Source organism: Serinus canaria, chromosome 3, assembly GCF_022539315.1.
Source record: "Serinus canaria isolate serCan28SL12 chromosome 3, serCan2020, whole genome shotgun sequence".
Lineage (NCBI taxonomy): Eukaryota > Metazoa > Chordata > Aves > Passeriformes > Fringillidae > Serinus > Serinus canaria.
Genome location: NC_066316.1, coordinates 71621412 through 71641514, shown reverse-complemented (window position 1 = coordinate 71641514; position 20103 = coordinate 71621412).

The window sequence follows — 20103 nt, the reverse complement described above, 5'->3', positions numbered from 1 at the left end:
CATTCCAAGGAGCTAATAAATCAAACTTTTCATGATTTTTCTCTATTTATAAATGGTGAATCATCTATTTTTAATATTACATTATATTTCTGTTTCCATTTTAATATTCAATGATATTTCTTCATTTCATAATGCAGACTGAGTGAAAAAAAAAAAGGTTTAGTGAGTAACACAAATATTCAACTTAATGAATACATACAAAAGTTAGAATGTGTGTTTATTGGAGCAGATAGAAGTGCTTTGATGGATATTCGACTGCCTTAAAGTGTATCAGTTTGGAAATTAAGCACTTTATGTTACTGACACCACATGCAGCTCAATTCTTGCAGATAGATTTCTATAGAAATTTGATTTTTTAAGTTCTCTTCATCAAGTCTCTCTTTTGAAAATATTTGTATAAAATAATCTAGATATATTAAAGTTTCTGTAACTTATGTTTGTGCATTACTTCTTTTTCTGATACAGAAAAAAATTAGTTTCTCAAATGAACACAGCTCACAATAAACTTCTAAGGTTATAGATTAAAAAGAGAGTTTTTGAGAGATTTATTTTCTTAAAATGGCTGTGTAATACAGCCTGGGGATTATTTTTATGGGCTTTTCTGCAATCACCTTTTTCTGTTTCAAGGCTGTTCTTTGTCCTGAGTGAGCTGCATATTGATATAAGAAATGAGCGATGTTATCTCAGTCTGTGCTAATCACCCAAGTCTTTCAGTTGAGTCATTAAACAGATGATTACAGTGCTTTTCCTCTCTTTGAATTTCTAAGTTTTGTTTCACACATTCCAAAAACCCTTGGAAGAGAAGAGAAAGAAAAGCAATGCTTTTAATCTTTCTGCTCACCAGTGAAATAATAATATGGGATTTGATTTCGCTTAAACATTTCAATATTTTTATAAACATAAATGCAAAAAATTGTAGGGATGGAACAAAATACCTTGAAATATACAATTTTTAAAAAATCATTTTACTTATCAGATGTAGGTGAGAAACAGAATGGGAAAATTCTTCAATAATATTTTTGTAGTAGATAACATACTACTGTTATTAACCTGTTCACTTGACAACACTCAATGTAATAGGCACGTATTTTAATGAAATATTGTTAAAAAAGATAGATCCAAAGTTGGAAACTGCATAAGAACATACTGCAAAAATCAAAGTTTTAGAAATGTGAGATTATAAGGTACTTAGAGTGTTAATAAAATTATTAAAAGATCTTTAAAAGTAGAATGATATTTTTGCATTTATTTCATTGCATAGCACAGATGTAGATAAAACAAGAAAGTAGTGTTTGAGTTGCTACAGTCCCTAAGAACCTGGGAAGCATGCAATAGCTAAAGTCTTCTCCTGATAGAAGGATACTGTAGGAGGATAGAATATAAGGAAATAAATATAGTGTAGAAAATAATCTTACCCTTAAGGAGAGCAGCACGGCCAATTAACAAAAAAATTAGGAACAGGCCTGACTTTAACAGACCACAGCTGTAACCAAGGAGAAGAAGAGTGCTATAAAAGTGTGGGTTGGCTGGTTGAGAAGGGAAACTGAAGTCAGTTGGCTACTTTGTGCAGAAGAAAGAGTTGGTGCTCTGAGGAGCTGCTTACAAGTAATACCAAGAAGGTATGAAACTTTTGCAATAAGGAGACAACAGTATGGGGCCCCTGCAATAAGATGACAACAGGATTCTCATACAGTGTTTTAAAAGCAAATTTGGTCAAACTCTCATTTGGGGTTTGTGACGGTTCCTAAAATATGAAGTGAGTAACCAAAAAAAAATTCTTTGAAAATGGTCACCCATTTTTAACAATTGTCAAATGTGAGATCCTTGACAACAAATTGCTGAAAATGCTGTATATTCACAGTAGCAATTAAAAACAAAGGGACATGTGCCTTGAACATATCAAATGCTGCATAATGAAAATTGCTTAGTCATAAGAGGTTCCAGCTGCCTCTTGCACAAAATGTAGCAATCTTCCTCTATTTTGGATCTCCAGGCATGAAATGAAATGATATTGCTTCTTCATCTACCAAACATATCTTAAAACGTTGTGATACTATAGAGTTTAGACTAGTTCAGAACACCTTGGGAGATAATTGATAACCTGTAATAAGACCAGTGTTAAAATAAAGTCCAGTAAACAAACCTTAATGCTATACTTTGAGTAAAAATATTTTAAATGAAAATATAAGATATTATTGTATTATCTGGTGCATGTAAGCAGTGTTTATTTTCTACAAGATGAAGCAGAGAGTAGGGAAAAATATGGCAATATCATAAAAAATATGTAAATGTTTGAAATTTTGGAATAAGTCTACAAACCTAATTTAGGTTTTCACATTAGTTTTTCTTTGCCTGACTTTCAACTTTTAGAATGTTTTTTTATATTTGCATAACAATTGTGAGTAGTTGAATGGAAGATACAAACCATTTATAGCAGCTACTTCACCAAATCAAATCTGTCATGGTGATCACTCATAAGTGTAAAAAATCTAATGATACTAAATAACAAAGATAATGTGCCAGAAAAAAAAATACATTATTTTTAAACGCATATTCCTTTTCTGCTTATTTGACTTAATCATCTCATTGAGTCTCAGACTGGGGTTTTTTTGTCTTAATAAAGCTCTGTGGCCTCATTTCTAACATTACCACTCCCGTACTGACTGCTTGTGAAAACACACAAACAGACAGAACAGCTCACTCAAGCAATTTCATAAGATATTTTCCTTTTCCCAGGGGAATGGTAACTTCAAGCAGTGGCCAATTGATGAGCATGCCAGGATCTGCATTGCAATGGAATCACACATTGAAGAAATCATTCAGCTGGAAATGATTCAGACTGTGTTTCAACTATATGTTTGACTTTCTCTGCAGTCAAAGCCTTATCACATCTTTGTCATTACTAAAGAATAAACAGACACCATCAATAAATTTAATGGAAATAAAATCAAGAAGAGAGTTAATTCAAAGGCTTGCAATTTGTATGGGAAAAAAATTAAAAATCAGATTTATGACTTATCTGAAACACTAGACTAAGGAAGGTAATCTACACAGAAGAGTGGAAAATGTCTTTGCTTGAAATGAAACATACAGTCTTTAGGACAAAAACCACATCTTAATTTTTGAAGACTGCTATTTGGTCTAGTTTATTCAAAACTTCCTTATAACTGTATTATTTTGATGATAGATTTTCAATTTACTTACCTGAGACTGAACCCAGTGATTTATGTTGCTAACTTTCTTGACTGAGGTAAGTGCTAAGCTGGCCATCAATCAGGATTAGATTGTGTCTTGGAACTGTCTTTGCTTTATCGTTCAGGTGAAGACTGTCAGTCTATTTAAACAGGATCTTCTCTGTTACTGTGGTAGAGAAGCATTGTACAGGATAGGATCATAAAACAATTTAGGTTGGAAAGGACCTGTAAGATACTCAAGCCCAACCATTAAAATCACACTGCCAAGTGCACCATTAAACCATTTCTAAGTGACACAGCAACACATATTTTAAACATCTACAAGGATGGTGACTCCACCTCTTCTCTGGGCAGCCTGTTCTGAAGCTTAACAATCCTTTCCATGAAGAAACTATCCTAATATCTAATCTAAAGCTACTCTGCCACAACTTGAGGCAGTTTCTTTTAATCCTAAAGTCTTTTGCACTGACTTTCTAGCCTATATTCCTTTATCTAAGTCCCAGCCTACTTACATGCTGTTATGGCACGCTGTCAGCACCCCTGTTTTTTTACAGAGACATCTACTGCATTGACAGAAGGTTTTAACCTTATTCTTGAGGGTTGTTGCTCAGGGTTGTGGTCACTTTTCAACCTATACTTGTTAACAAATTACACACTATATTCACCTCTGGCTTATTTACACTAAGGTACTAAGATTATGTAAACTTGTAAGATCATTTTTATTTTATCTTTATAGAGTGAGCTTTATTTAAGGATAAGAACCCTGCAGTTGCAAAAAAAAAAATAAACCAAACTTAAGGTAGGAATTTAAGTAATAATATGCCTTTAAAATTTCAAAATCACAGCATGAACAATAGGTCTGACCATTTTGCCATAGCAAGTAGACCACCTTAGACAATTGCAAACCCATAATAAAGAAAGTTGGCACAATAGTGCAGTTTTCTTAAATTATTTGGAAACACACATAAATCAAGCTAAAATATATCTGAGATCAAACAAGTCCAGACAACCTTGGTCACTTCTGCAGTATGCTATGGTTATTTATTATTATTATTTTTTTTAACTGAGGCTTGCTGTTGACACTTGGAAGCATGAAATTGCTTTGCCCACAATTTACTCAATTGAAATTGCTATTCAGTTCTTTCCTGTTAGGGACCTCTGTAATACTCTGCCATACTCTTTCTCCAACCATTAGATTTCTGAATAGAGAAAATTGCTATCTATACTTGCCATTGCCTTTGACGGTGGTTCATTGTTGACCATTCCTTCAATATTTTTGACAGTATTATAACCATAGGGATGCATTGTCACTAATTAAATCAAAATATTTTTTTAACATTTCTCAGCAAATCTTATCTGAGGTAATAGAAGAAACATCTATTTTTCCACAGAAATAAATTGTGCCAGTGAAGTAAAAAAAGGGGAAAAAAGGTGCTGCCTGCAACGGGTTAAGTTTTTTTTTTGATAAATCTCTTGGTTTATAAATTACAATGTTGCATTGATTCCATCTTGTTTAAATATAATTTGCCAAATCATTTTGTATTTTTAATGATCTTTTTCTTTAGATCATTTCTGAAATGGTTACAACAGAAGTGTGTTCATATGAACTAATTACAAGTGACTTGTAGACCATAATGCTTACTTAATTTACATAATTTATCTTATCATATATGCAGATGAATAATTCCCTAAGAGACCCCTTAGTTTCTTAACTAGTGTGAAAAAATCACTAGGGGTTGCTTACTTATTTCCCTTCTCCTTCTCCTCTCCTCTAATAATTCTCTGTAGATGTGGAGTAGAAGTCCCTGCAAAGTTCCTCACTTTTCTGCTTCTGATAGTACATTACAACATATAATTCCTAGTGAACTCCTCTCATTTAAATTACACATAAAATAATAATGATAATAGCATCTGGCTTTCCTATAGTGTTTTTCATCAACAGATTTCAAAGAGCTTTGCAAAGAAAGAAAAAAAAAAAACCAACTTTATTACTATTAAATAAACTACATACAACTGGTGTTTTAAACAGAAAATACAATAACCTGTTAAAAAGATAACCCTACTCCAGGGCACTTCCAATTTAGGACAATATTCCATGTGGAGAGAACAGCTTTCCCCAAACTATTTACCTGTGTGCTCAACAATTTATATATTCATTACTTAGCGAAGAGGGAGAGACACATTCTACAATTTCTCTGTGGGGTTTCAGATATTTTTATTCCCCTGGAAATATTCAGCATAAATATCAGCTTTGTCTTTGCTTACTGCAAGCTACATAAAATTCTGTTGTTTACTTCTTGCATTTCTAAGATTTTTATGCTTCTGCTGTTTATGAATGTTTCTGTCAGCCTTTTTTTCCTCCATAAAATTATTCAATAACTGGAAAACAGAATTTTTTTTTGTAATTGTAGGAAATATCAGACAAATGTTTTATTCAGGGACTTTTTTTTTTGGTATCATGTGAGTGCTGCTATAAGGTTTATGCCAGGAGATTTGCCAGTTTTGAGTCTCAAGGTCAAGATAACAGGGCAGAGGAACCTAAAGGATGTTGGGTCGGTATCTCCTTCAGCCTGCCCCTGTGACTGAGAGGGGCAAATGAGGCATTTTACACACAGCCACCAAAGCCTCCCATCTGCAGTCACTTTTCCTCATAGGACTCTGTTTACTCAGAGAACTGCCTGAAGGGAAAAGATGCCTTCATGAAGATAATCCAGGAAATTGCTCTACCAATATCACAGTTTAATGCTCACTTTGCTCTTCAGTGGGATGGGGGCGTGAATTAGAGGAGTAAAAGTGAGAAAACTTGGGTTTGGAACAAAGACGGTTTGACAGGTATAGCAAAAGCCACTCATACAAGCAAAGCAAAACAAGGAATTCATTTATCAGTTCCTATGGCCAGGCAGGTGTTCAGCCATTTCCAGGAAAGCAGGGCTCCATCAAGTGGAATGGTGATTTGGGAAGACAAATGTCATCTTTTTGAATGCCCCCTCCTTCCTTCTTCTTCTCCCACCTGTATGCTAAATGTGATGGCTCATGGTAAGAATTATCCCTTGTGTCAGGTTGGGTCATCTGTCTCAGCTATGTGCCTTCCAGAAAATGTCATTACAACGAAATTTTGCTTTAGTAGTTGGGCTATTTTACAGTATTGGGAGACAAAACTGGTCTCAAATTACATGGTTCTGATAAAGCTCTGTACATAACATCTTGCTTCTATACCTTCAACTATGTTAGTAGAAGTAAATAAAGTAGTTCAAATATTTGAAATTTAGCTTGCTAGAAGAGTTATAGAAAAATAATTTAGCTAGGGAATTTTCTTACTTCTGGCTGTTGGTTTGTTTTTTTTTTAATAAATCTTAAGCTATTTGGACCTCTATTACATCCATACAACTTTTACCTAGTTTAAAGCAGTGCTTTAAAAGTCTTTTTGTTATTTCATGTTGTCTGGAATATCTAGAGAGAAAATATAAAATCTCACAGCAGAGTGTAAATTCCCAAGATTCATCTCTCATGTATTAGTATTAGTAATTCAATTTTTTTTTCCCTGAGTTCAGCTTGTTGGTTCATTTATTCTACCATGAACAAACTAAAGAGCTTTGTAGTTGGTGTCTCTGTCTTGGTCATCTCTGTAATTCAGCTGTAATATGCAGCCTGATTCAACTATTTATGTTCTAGAGCCATGGAACATTTCCTTTGACTAGGAATTTTAAATGCTGCAGATATTTGTCTGCATGTTGCTTAGCTCTGAATTATAGGTGTCAAAATCCATTTAATGCTTTTGCCATCTTTATATTTTTCCATATTTTGTCTCAAAATGAGTAACACAAATCTATTGTTCGTATTTGTGCATTCAAATTTTGGTCTTGCCTTTATTTTCTTACCTACTTATGATTATTTTTCTGTGTCTCTCTTTGTCTTTTAGAGTAGGTATTGTCCTGATGCAAATAATTTGCACATTGTTCAGCTGTGAATTTATGAATAGATAATCAGATAATACAGTTTTAAGTAAACAATAACAACTTTGTGTTTTTAAGTGAAGACTAAAATAATGACAAAAGCCTGTTAGTTTGCAAGCCATTTTTAGCGTTTCACTTAATAACAGTTTTCTAAATTTTGTTTATGCTGCTTATTAAGACTATAAAATGGTTTCATTTACCTTCATTTTGGTAGTGACTGCTCACAGGAGGTCAATGTACTAATGAAAGATTGCAGTCTGTGGTACTAGTACTTCCTTTGGCAAATTAAGTAGGCTAGGATAAGATGGCTTTCAAACCTGAAGATTTGGTTTTGTTGTACGTCGTATTTATACAACATTACATACTTTTTTAATGTAATATTATTTTATATGTAATATATTTTTTTAGCACATAAAAACGGTAGGGTTCATGCTTAAAATGCAAGAGAGGAAAAAAAAAAAACCCAGCTCATCCAGCTGGATGTCTTATGACAGCCACACTTCTCTAGGGAGATAAGAGAAAGAGAAGTATTAATGATCCACATTAGTCATGTCCAGCTCTTCTGGAGAAGGTATTCAGATTTCTTTAAAATTATACACAGAAGTGGCATAAAGGAGGATGACACAGGTGACATCAGTCTGAAGAATGACCCATTTAGCTGTGTGGGATGTACAAAAGTGAAGCACAGTTGTTTGTTATTGTAGTTCATTCAATTGTAATATCTTCTGTGAAAACTCACTGTTAAGACTACACTTTCTTCCACCCCCTGTCTTAATTTCTCATGGTATAATATTTTGTGAACAGGTCAAACCATCACATCTGTCAACATCTGAAGTATTTATAAATATAATAAAATTGAAACTGTCACATCACACTTTCAGCAGTAGTTACTTCACGCTTAATCCAGATCAAAATATATTGATATATATTGCTGCATGATAGTATGATCTTTAATTTTACAGCAGTGCATAACCCTAAAAGTGATAATGTTATTGCTAAATTTGATTATGTAAGTGGAAATGTCATAAAAATCTCTATAAAGTTGAATACCTCCTGAAGCCTTGATGGATCTTGACGGGAAGTCCAGGATGAGATGCCTTATTATGAAATTATATTCTACTGATAACCAATTAGGTAGAAAATTATTTTTTCTAATTTACATTAGCTTTTGTTTCTGAATTTATGTAAAGTAAAGGTAAGAAGACAGATTAATTTTAATTTTTCTAATTTTCATTGCAATAGATACATAAAAAACCCAAGAACCAGAAAAAAGTCCATATGTAAGAAGTCTGTTGAGTGAAAGAATATTCTCAATATTAGCAAAAATAAATTGACAGTGCAGTGCACTGTACTGTGCTTTACTGGTAGTAAAGCATGAAAAAATTATGCTGCATGTGTCAATGCTAAAATCAGAAGAATTGTAGTATTTTTCAATGTTCTGTTATCACTATCACTCCTTCAAAGACAAAGTAAACCTTACTATCATTTAAACCATGCTATGAGTTCATGCCACACTACAGGCCTGTGAGCTAAACCTTTAGTCATTGAAATGTAGAAAGAACATATAAACTCTGGCATTTGTCAGATTTTAAAATTTATGTACTAAAAGGACTGTCCCATGCTTGTAAAATCCTCTCTGATTTTTAGTTTATAAATTATTCTTGTTTGTTATAGCTCTTAATTTTCTAGCTTTGTTCACTGTAGCATTCATGCCTTATTGATTTAGAAGTGGTTATAATTTTCTAATATCAATAGCTGTGAGACAGTTTGACACAGATTCTCAGTCAGATTTCTGTGTTCAGACCAGGTTTAATTTGGTTTATAGTTCTGTAGTTTGGATTTCAATATATAAACTTCCTTCTTATCCTTTACTTATTTTTATGGTATGTTACTGTTTTTTCTGAATTATTTCAGGTAGAAATCTGTTCTGCTTTGAATATTTGGCTATTAATAACAGCTATTCTCTTATTCACATTTTCATTTTGCAAGAAATATTTTCTTGACTTAAATGATAAGATCATATCCTAACATTATTTTAATTGCCTGGAACTCTTGGATCACTGGTTTTCTAGCAAATATCTTTCTCAAAAGCTGGGATATAACTACACTGGTATTAAACCAACTTAGCTAAATGACTGTGCCTGCAGGTCCTTACTTTTACGCAGTTTTTCTAGGCTAGATTTTAAAAGCATTTGTAAAATGAAACCTGCTCACTCTTCCTAGGAAAACACACTTTTTTTTTTCCAGAGGTGTTCCTATCAAAATGTTCTCTAACAGCTTTAGCTAAAAACTGAATGACCATATAATACTGTTTAACAGTGATTCTCAGAAGTGAAAATATCTCTATTTTAATCCATTGGTAATTGAATCCACAAACGTAATCTTATTAAATTATTAAATGTTCTCTACCTTGTCTCACTATCAATTTAGCTATAGATTGCAAGGACTTCTGAATCTGTCAAATAGGTCAGTTTGCACTTAGGTTTCAAGTAATTCCCTTACTCATGCTGATAAGAGAGTCAAGTGTCATGATCTTCAAAATTCTAGGGAATAATTCCGATTAAAGGATAGTGTGAAGGGAATAGGCCTCTCATTTCAATTAGTTAGATCAATTCCATTTTGAAATGGTGATTAGTTTTTAATATCAAGGTAATCTGAACTTTCCCAAGCTTCAGAATAAAATGTTGTTTTTAAAATGTCATGTCCTTGACATAAAGACTTTGCTAAGAATTCCAGTGGGAGGCTGTTTATAGAGAAATTTTAGCACTCATGATGTGGCTTTTCCTTCCTTCCAAAATCAAGTAATCTTATACAAATGCAGAAATATAGAAAAGGGTAAAAGTTCTTTTTTTTTGGTGGCCCTTAGCAGGCTTAATCATCTGGAAAATGAAAGGCATCTTATACATCTTCAGCACTGTGGTTTCTTACAGGCATAATAGGACACAACAAAATGAGCATAGCATCTGCTCCTGTATGCTTGGGTTAAAACTTCTTGCTAAGTAATTAGTTTAAGTTTCTGGGTTCTCTGGAAGGAGCAGCACTTAGAATTATGACCATGGTTACAGAAATTGTTGCAACTCATTTGGAAATTAAGCTTTGAGGTTTCAAAAAGAATAAGTAATTGTTTGGAATATTACAGCGATCTCTTGAATTCGACCACTGTGTCATTTCAAACTCATATTTTATTAGTCATTTCTATTTCTATCCAAAGCCATGCTTTTGGAATCATTATAGAAAATTTGAAGTCTTCTGATATAATTTAAGTAAAACCTATCAGCAAAGTTTTAATGGAGAAATTGGCAGACATATTTTGTTTTATTGGCTAAGCTAGGTAAAATTCTTTAATTTAAAGAAATACATTACATCATTCACAGATTTTATAATATATAATGGACTAAGAGGCAAGTTCAAGATAGCAGAATAAAGTATCTGGAGGTTCTGTTCTTCACAGTTAAGAACAGAGTGTTACTGGAAAATACATTACATTTAAGCATGTATGTATCTATCAGTCTATCCATCCATCCATCCATCTATCCATCTGTCTCTGTCTATCTATTTAATATGACAAAAGAGCTTTTCCCATGTCATTAACATGGACATTCTACAATAATATGAGAAATTGAATTAATATAATAAGCTGATTTTATGTATTATGTGAGGAGCATTTTCTGAATCTGGCAGAAAAAAAAATAACTTTAAAAGCCTTTCTATCTAAATGTTTTTAGTGTGCCAGCTGGTAAAATTTATCAAAAATACATAGGGAAGAAACATATAATTCCCAGTGTGTGTCTTCTTTTTAAAGAGCATATTTAACCTATGCTTTTTCTCCCATAATTAGCTACATTACATTTAATTTAAAATGCTCTTTAAATTACTATCACAACGAAAAGGTTATATTGAAAAGCTTATTATTAAAATCAAGGAAAAGCCATCCCAACGCGTTAATATTTACACTCACCTTGAACACTCAGAGCAAAGTAAAGGATTTAACAGACTAGTTCAAACCAATATGCAGTTCATGCAAATTAAAACATAACTGTCTTTCAAAAGAGTTTTTTAAAAATTTTCCCCTTAATTTTGGGAATGAAGAAGGGGTTATTCTTTGGTTGTTTTACTTTTTCTAGCTGTTCTTTTGTTTCCCATTTTCTTAAATTACTCTTTTAAAAATGCTTCCAGGAACCATAGGAGTCCAGGTTTTGAAGCTGTGTTGAATTGCTGATGGTAAAAGAGATATTAGGTAAGAGGCAAACAAAATGATAGTGATAGAAGTCCAAAAATTAAATGAATTCAAAACTTCAGAATTTGAGTTCTAGAAAGCAAACTTCCTCAGACACTCTTTGGGAGGATTCTTAAGGATAATTAATTTATTGTATGTGGATTCACAAAATTAGAACAATGTAAAAATGAAATATTCTCATATTTTTTTACTGTGGTTTTTATTTCAATAGCTTTAAAATAATAGGTTATTTAAAAGAAGCATTTTTTTCTACTCAACCCTTTCTTAAATTCAGTGTGAACAAAAATCTACTTCACTGCTGATGTAAAATCTTTCACACTTTATGAAAGTATATATAAGAAGGCTTCTGCCTCTGCTAGAGATAGATAAAATTCATGACTGAAAATATAAAGAAGTTTAAACACAAATATAAATATGCTAAAAGCCTTTAAACATGTAATGTTAGTTCTGGAGTTTGTGAGAACATTTTCCTCAAATTTGTTTTTAAAAGTGTTTATATTTTCTTTTTTTTTAATGAGATCATTACTGATATACAGAAAATACTGTAAATTAGTCAACTTAATACATCATTTCTGTCTTTGCTAACAGGATCATAAAGTTTTTCCTCCCACATAGAGATATTGTCAGGCATAATGTGTTATTGTTTCATGGACTCATTGAATTGTTTAGGTTGAAAAAAAAAATACTAAGATCATTAAGCCCATTTGTAGTTCTTTGAGAATTTCATTAAAAGAATTTATAGAATGAAAATTTTAATTGCATATTTTTCATTGTTTATTATTTTACGATGTTGTACTGTTGTTCTTTAGAGAGTCTCCACTCTTATTAGCAATCTCTCCAGTACACAACTCTGTAATGGAAAAATCATTCGTAGTTATATGTTGAAATTATGAGACAGATTAAAATTTTTCATTTTTCATTGTCTTTGTGTGAGTAATGTGTGAGTGCCACTGGCATAGAAAAAAGTATACTGGGAATAAAAATTATTAGGAAATTGTTTGTGATATGCATTAATTTCTTTTTTTTTCCTGTCAGTAATTATATTTGTTAACAGCATTTTTTATCTCTCTTTGTAAAAAGAGACTGTGAGCATGAACAATGGATATTATTTTTGGTGATGTAACTTATATCTGCATAATTTATTGGATAACCTAGAATTTTTCAAATGTACAAATCATTATTGTGAGATAAATTCCTAAGAAATACAAAGGAACTTTGTTATTTTTCTGTGTGTTTCAGTTTAAGCTCTCAAATCACCTTTATTCATGTGTACTATTGATTATACAAGTGATGGTCAGTGAATTGATGGATGGCAATTCAAAAGGTGGATTGCCATCCATCACTTTTGACTGGAACTAAAATAACACAATTTATCTTTTGCATATCAGAGGTTCTGAATTTATGATGTTATTTGAATGAGTTTTTCAGGTTTTTTCTTTTATTTTCAGAAGGAACATAAAGCAATGCTTTACTTTTTCGAATGAGTAGATAAAACCATCCCAGATTAAAATTTTTATCCACATATTGGATGCCAAGTTGCAGCAAAAATGAGAAAGAGGAGGCAAGCCACATGACAAGTCAAGCCACAGATGCCTTTCAACACCACACAAACAGGGGAAGAACAGCAGGTCCAGTGATGATAACCAGGGTCAGCCACAGTCCAGAGTGACCAGAAATGTTTTCAGTGATGTGACAGATCCAAAGTCAAGCTAGGAAACAAAGTCACAAGTTAAGAATCAAGAGGGTACTTGGCTTAGGTGAAAAGACGTGTTGGACTGGCTTTCATAGATGGGACAAGATCTCGGGCAAGAACTGGAGCTTCAACATGGTAAAGCTCACATCAGTCTGATCCAAGCATGATGTGAAACATGAAATTCAACACATCTGAGAGCTAATTAAACACTTAGAGTGCAGAGTGGGGAGAGACAGGTTGCAAAGCCTTTTGATGCACTCAAGTCCTTGACAACAGCTTCAAAAGAGCAGGGGGGCTTGATTTTAAACTACTGACATAATGGCCTAAAAAAAATTACATAGGGTTTTTTTAAAAATGCAAGTTCACCCACAAAACTTGTGGAAACAGAAAAATTTGAATTCAAGGATTACTAAGAGAACAAAAATAAAAGTCTTCAACAATTAAAAATTTTAGTTATGCTTTATGATTTTGACTTTAATAATGTCTCTGTGCATCAGGTTTGAATGCATGAGACTGCTAGGGAAAGAGCTACAGGGAGGTAATTTCAAATGAGAAGTAATATTGCTGAAGGTTCTATACAGTATCAGTGATAGATTGAGAAGAAGAGAGTAAACGCAAGTACACCCTGGATTTTTAGGAGGGTTACAATCTCTGATCTTGCTCTAAAGGTTTGTATGACATTCTTAATTTTACACCTGTGAGTGAACTCTTTCCATGATGGAAATAGCTATAATCATAGATTCTTATGAAATATAGCTGCAGGCAGATTCTTTGTCAAGCTGCTGTGACTTCCACCAAGAGAAGAACCACCAGTAGCATTTTTTCTGCCAAGCCAGTTCTTTTGTTCACAAAGAAACTATGGAGAGCAAATCTTTTTGTTCAGTTGCACAATGCTTTGGCAGTTTGTGTTCCCCAAACACAGGAACAAGTATTAGCCTGATTTGTGTTAGACAAAGCCTAGTGGTTCTGAAATAGTGATACTTATACACAGGAATGGGAAGGTTTTAGCTGCCTTGAACTCACAGGAGAAAGATTTGCTCCCCAGCAACATGTAGTACCAGGTATGACATCTCCACTTAGCAATTAACTTGAATATAGAAAGCTTTAATTTTTAAAATAAGATTTAATAGTCTATTTTAGTTTTTTATAACATATGAACTTATGAATCTTCAAGAAAAATATTTGAAGAATAAAGCATATTCATCTACGGAAATAACAGCTGTGTGACAATCAAAAACTGTGGATACCCAATCTAAAGCAAGTAATTGATACTAAAGATGTTGCTTGGAGTGTTAAATTAAGGTAGGAGCATGCTGACTGAGTTATGTCGGACTCAAAGGTGCATGGAACGATCACTGGAAAACACGATATGCTCAGGCACAGAGTAGCATACCTGCTTTATAGCAGTAGTCATAAAATGGTTTCCATTCTGAGCTGCATTCAGGAACATTAATGTACAGCTGGGATGTACTAATAAGCCTCATCTGCCAGCTCCAGCTGTGAGCAGAGCTGACATGATTACTTGCCCTTGACATCAGCAGGCACGCTAAATTTCCCTTAGTGTGTAAGTCCTATCCTACCATCTCATTGCAGTAAATGGAAAGAAAAACATACTGTAAAGCATATTAATGGATTTTGAACAGGGTCCTTTCATATCAGTATTTGCAACATTTTAAGTAATCTCTTACAAGCATAGGGATATTAATTTTTTTTTTCAACAGGAAGAGTGCTGCACACATTTTTCTCTGGATTAGCAGATATTGCTTTTTCAGAAGACTAATTTGCATAAAAATTCCAGGCATGATAAAGAAGAAACTCAGAGAATTAAGGCTTACCTCCAGCCCAATTTTTAATTTGTGATTACTTTAATTGCTGTGGTCTGAACTGTATCAGCTGACAGGGCCCAAAGCGAGACTGAGATCCTGCACTGTTTTATGCTTAGATAATTGTCCCACTATATGCCTTGGAATGAGAGAGGCAGACAAGCCTCAGGAAGGACTATAATGAGGTTGAGTGAGTTCTCAGCAGGTATGTTAGGTGTTTCCAGTGGCCATGTGGCCTCTCTGTGCTTACTGGGATTTCTGGAGGGAGAGATGATCTGCCTTACCAACATGAATATGTATTCTGCATGCCTTTACATTCCTAACTTCCCCCTTTCTCTCATCTGTTTCACTGTTTGCCTTACAGCTCTGTCATCACTGAGCTCCCTGAATATCAAATAATAAAGAAATCTGCAGCTAATATAAATAGGTTCCTTTGTCTCCAGTGGAACTATAATAATTCCCACCAGCCAAAAATCTCATTTTTATGACCTGATTTGTTTTAAACTGTATTTCATATTTTTAAAATAATTCATCAACTAATATTTATTATTATAGAGAAAAAAACTTCTAAACTGGGAGTATAATTTTCCTGTGGTTCTTTTACTCTGGTTACAAAGCAAAAGTGAGAACCATGATTATGTTGTGCAGGAACACACATTTCACAGGTGTCATAGATTTGTTGGTGCATTTTGAAGGAGGTTAGGGAGTGTTTGTTTTATCTTATTTTTTTTGGAGTTCTCTTTTCCATTTTGGTTACATAAAGTGAGATTATTTAAAACATTATCTTGTTTTCAATAAAAAATTGGAAAATAGAATCTTATAAAATTCTTTTTTGTCATAATATACAGCATCTAGTTTTGAAAGGAAAATAGTTACCTTTTTGTCATTAAAAATTGTGTATCAATAGTAATTATGAGATATCACCATCTTTGTCAGAATATTGTCTAGTAGGTCAATTTTTTAATAAAGTGAGTGGAGGAAAAATAATAAGAAAGATAATATTACATGCTAATGCTTTTTCATCTTATGCTTTTAAATATATATAAATATGAATGTAAATCATAGTATTTAGGGAGTTCAGACTGGCTTTTTTCCCCTTAATTTGTCCCAAGTGCTGCTCCTCCGTGGGTTTTTTATTAAAAATCAGATTCCTGTTTTTAACAACAGCATAATGTCTGCAGAATACACCTGGAACTGGAAGATCTAAGACCCTTTCAGTCTTCTTCAGAACTGGTCAAAAGCATATCTTCCATATTCCAAAACACCTGGGCATAGAGGATGAAGATTCCATTCCACAGTTAATTAGGCCAGAATTCTGATGGAGTCCTGGCTGTCAGACATTGCCATGCACACAGCTGACATTTTTAGTCCCCTGTTATGGGACTACTGCTTTCATTAGAAAAGAGTGATTGAAATGAATTATTGCTAGCAAGGTTTAGGTGTTATCTTTGAAAAAGATTTCAGATGCATTTAACTTCATTATAAAAATACTACAGCCAAACACATAAGCACGCTCAGGCACCATTCTACACTCTGGATTTGGTTAGTGATGCCACCATGCCTAATATGTTGGGGTCTGTGCCCATTCTGCATATCTAACCATGAACCAAGAGACTGAATTCCCTGTTGGCACTGAGAGGGTGTAAGATGACAGTTTATTTTCTCTTCCAAAGCAAAACTAGTTTTCTACCTTATCTGAGCTGCTAATGAAGATATGAGGCCATTTGTAGGGGTCAGTGTAATGAAAAGAAATTTCTTGTTTTAAACACCTTGTTCTACTTCACAGCAGATTTCCAGCACAATCAGTGATCCCTGGTATTTGGCAGGTTAGGAAATGATAGGGACAGAGAGGAGTTATTTATATAATACCTTGTGTATCTAAGATAGAGGTGTGAGGTTTTGTAGCTAAAGAAATTGAGAGAATCACTAATAAACTTTCCTGAGGATAGGTAAAGGAAAAGCATGTCATATCAAACTGTCCCCAAGTTCATATATTCTCACTGATTGCCCCCAAATTATAAAGACAGTTTACTTCAACATGATCATGTTCCTTCACTGTATGCAAATTGATCAGCTCTCAAACCTAATTCACTCCAAATTCAGGAAAAATAATCTCTTCCTGTAATCCTGAGAAATTGTTCCCTTATATACTGAAAGTTTTAAAAAGTTCTTTTTGGTTGATTACAAAGTTCAGACACAACGTTTAGCAGTTGTTTGTGTTTTTTTCCTAAAGGTTCATGATGAGACAAGATTTTTTTCCCTCTATTTATCTAGTCACAGATATAATGCAAGAGAAACCAGACTGTCTTTTTTTTATCTTTTTTTTTTTTCCCATGAACTAGTAATGTTTTCAGAGTAGAATATAATTTATATTTTTATATTTATATATTTTATACATAAATATTATGCACGTTATATATATAATATATAATATATTTTTGTATATTTTAATTTATATTTTCTGTAAAAACCTAATTTCAATGTTTAGACATAACTATTTAAATTTTTTTTTATTCCAATCTTTAAATGAAATAACTTATAACATCCAGGTATTATGTGATGGCCCTCTTTTAAACCTATCAAACTTGCTGTATGCTGTATTGTAACTAGTTTATTTTGTGCAACGTTAGGCAGTGATGAATTATTAAGTGATTTTATAAAGAATATCCATCTGCTTTCAGTCATAGTTGAAGCCACTTAAATCTACTACTTCTGACTTGAAAAATACTAATTTCAAAGATAGTAATTTTTTTGTAAAATAAAGGACTTTTTTTCTAAATAGAGAAAATAGAAATATTTGTGCAATGGGGAACATTTTAAAGCCTTTAACAAAACCCCCAAATTTTGTATCTTTCTTCTAGGTCCAATTTTCTTGTGCCTACTGTCTTTAATCATGGGAATTTTTTTCCCTTGAAAATTCCTGGAGTAGTTGCACCTTAAGAAGATGTGTAGCAGTTTTTTGTTTTGGTTTAATTTGGTTTTTTTTAAGGTTGTCACTGAAATTGCATGGCATGAGAGTTAGGTGTAGTTTAGTGGGTTCAGTCTTCCATTGTGCAAAGCACCCACTTGGAAGAAGGTGTTTTCTTCAGTGGTACTCAACCTCATGTAGCTGACAATGACTCCAAATGTCCAGTGTAATGGCTGGATCCCAGTTTTTCAGCAAACATGTCAGAAGGACATTAATTTTTAAAAAATAAAACAACCAGGTTTTATTCTCATTACTCAGTGGACTTTTTCTAATTTGCACTGGACCAGATAATTTTCAGAATCAGTAACAAACTCATATTGTGCATATTAACATTTGCTGGCTGTACCTTTTAGTATTCTCACAGAGATTAATCAAACCTTTTTTTTTTTTTTTTTTTTTTGTTTATCCTGTCAAGGTCAAAACATTCGGTGTTCTCATAAACAGAACGCAGAGCTGCTGAGGAGGAAAACTGACACTGAGGAAAATATTCTGGGCATGTGAAAATCTTATAGGATTCAGAAAAGTTAGATCCTAAAGCAAGTTTTGGGGGACAACTGTATGTAAATATTCTCTGCTCTGTGAGGGAATATCTCTTAAGGGTCTTTGAAAAAGTTAGTAAGTGTATGAAAAATGTTTATTTAAACTGCAGATAGGCCAGAAGATTTGAGTTAAAGAAAGGAGACCACTGAGTCCAAACATTACTTTTTGATCCCTTCTAAAGTCACTTGTCAAAATGTCAAAAAGTCTTTCAAAATACGAAGAAAAAAAAAAATCCCACCTCCAAAAGAACACCAAGACTCATTCTTTGTATAAAAAAAATGCTTTTAAATCCATCAGGTTGTTTTGGGCTTCTCCTAGATGATTGTCAGAGGCAAGTGTGAGGAAATCTGAAGGTTATTGAATGGCACTGTCCTGTTGGAGTTATGGCCTGTGCTTCCATTCATGATGCACTGAATGCAGCAATTTTTACTGTCTAACAAAGCACCAACCACTAGTATTTGGAGATTTATATTTATATCCATAAGCCCTCAGCTGAAATACAAGAGAGCTTTTGACTCTTGATGCTTCCTGTTCGCACTGCCAGTATATAAAATACTGTATAATCACGTTGAATCTGTCTTTCTAGTTTTCATCTGAGTATTGTAAAAATGATGAAGAAACTTTAGACAGCAATACTTCAGTTTAACGAATAAGCAAAGTTACAATTTACATGATGCAAAATTAGCAAAATTATCAGATAAGAAACTGACCTTGTCCCCTTTGTCTCCTGATATAGATCAGATTCCAATACCTCCTTCAACAGCCACCACAAATTTAAAGATCCAAATATATTTGCAGTTTGTTTGGTTGTATTCTTGAGGTTTTGAGTTGGAAATGTCCTATCTGGTGTTGTATTAATGTTAGGCATATTAAGAAGATTTATTCTATTATTAAAATTTTTCATGGCTTCTTGTTATATTTATTGTGTACACATAAATTATCAGGCTTGTATTTTTTTGCACAAGATTTTTAAAACAAATAGGTCAACCAACTAAGGCCTGATAATCATTTGAATCTCTTAATACAATATGTGGTGTGCTTGCTTGTATTCCTCTAGAAAGATTCAGTAACATTGAACATTTTCTTGGCTTTTTCTCTTGGCCTGAGAACAAATGTTCTCTATAAAAATGAAAAAACCCACAAAGCTTTTGGAATTTTTTTTTATTTGTCCTAATTAATTCTAAACTAATTTGCCATCTTGTCAGAAATATGGCTTAGAGATGTAAAATTTCAATATCACATACATTTTTTTTTGTTCAGTATTGTCAACACCAGTAAATATATAAGGGCAAGATTGCCTAAACAAAGATTTCCTCTAAAAATCTTTTTCATTGAATGCATAATGTTCCTTCAAACTGTTTTCTAATTCCTTCCCTGCTTTCAGTCAAAAGACCCCTAAAAATCAATTTTAACATAAACTTGTAGCTTGGAAAAAACCTGAATTCATATAGCTGTGTACATACTCACCTAGCAAAGAAATAATAAATCTTTTTTATTTTGCATTCAGAATAAAGAACTGCTGAACCAAATTATGCCAGTGGTCAATCTGCTGTAGAGAAACAGGCTTTGTAGAGAAAAATTTTCAGATCAGCTTTTCATGGGGAAAATGCTTTGCAAATATTTGGGATTAGTGACTGCCTAATAAGGTTATACTTTACCTTATTAATAATTTTTCTTCATTGTTATAATTCTGCA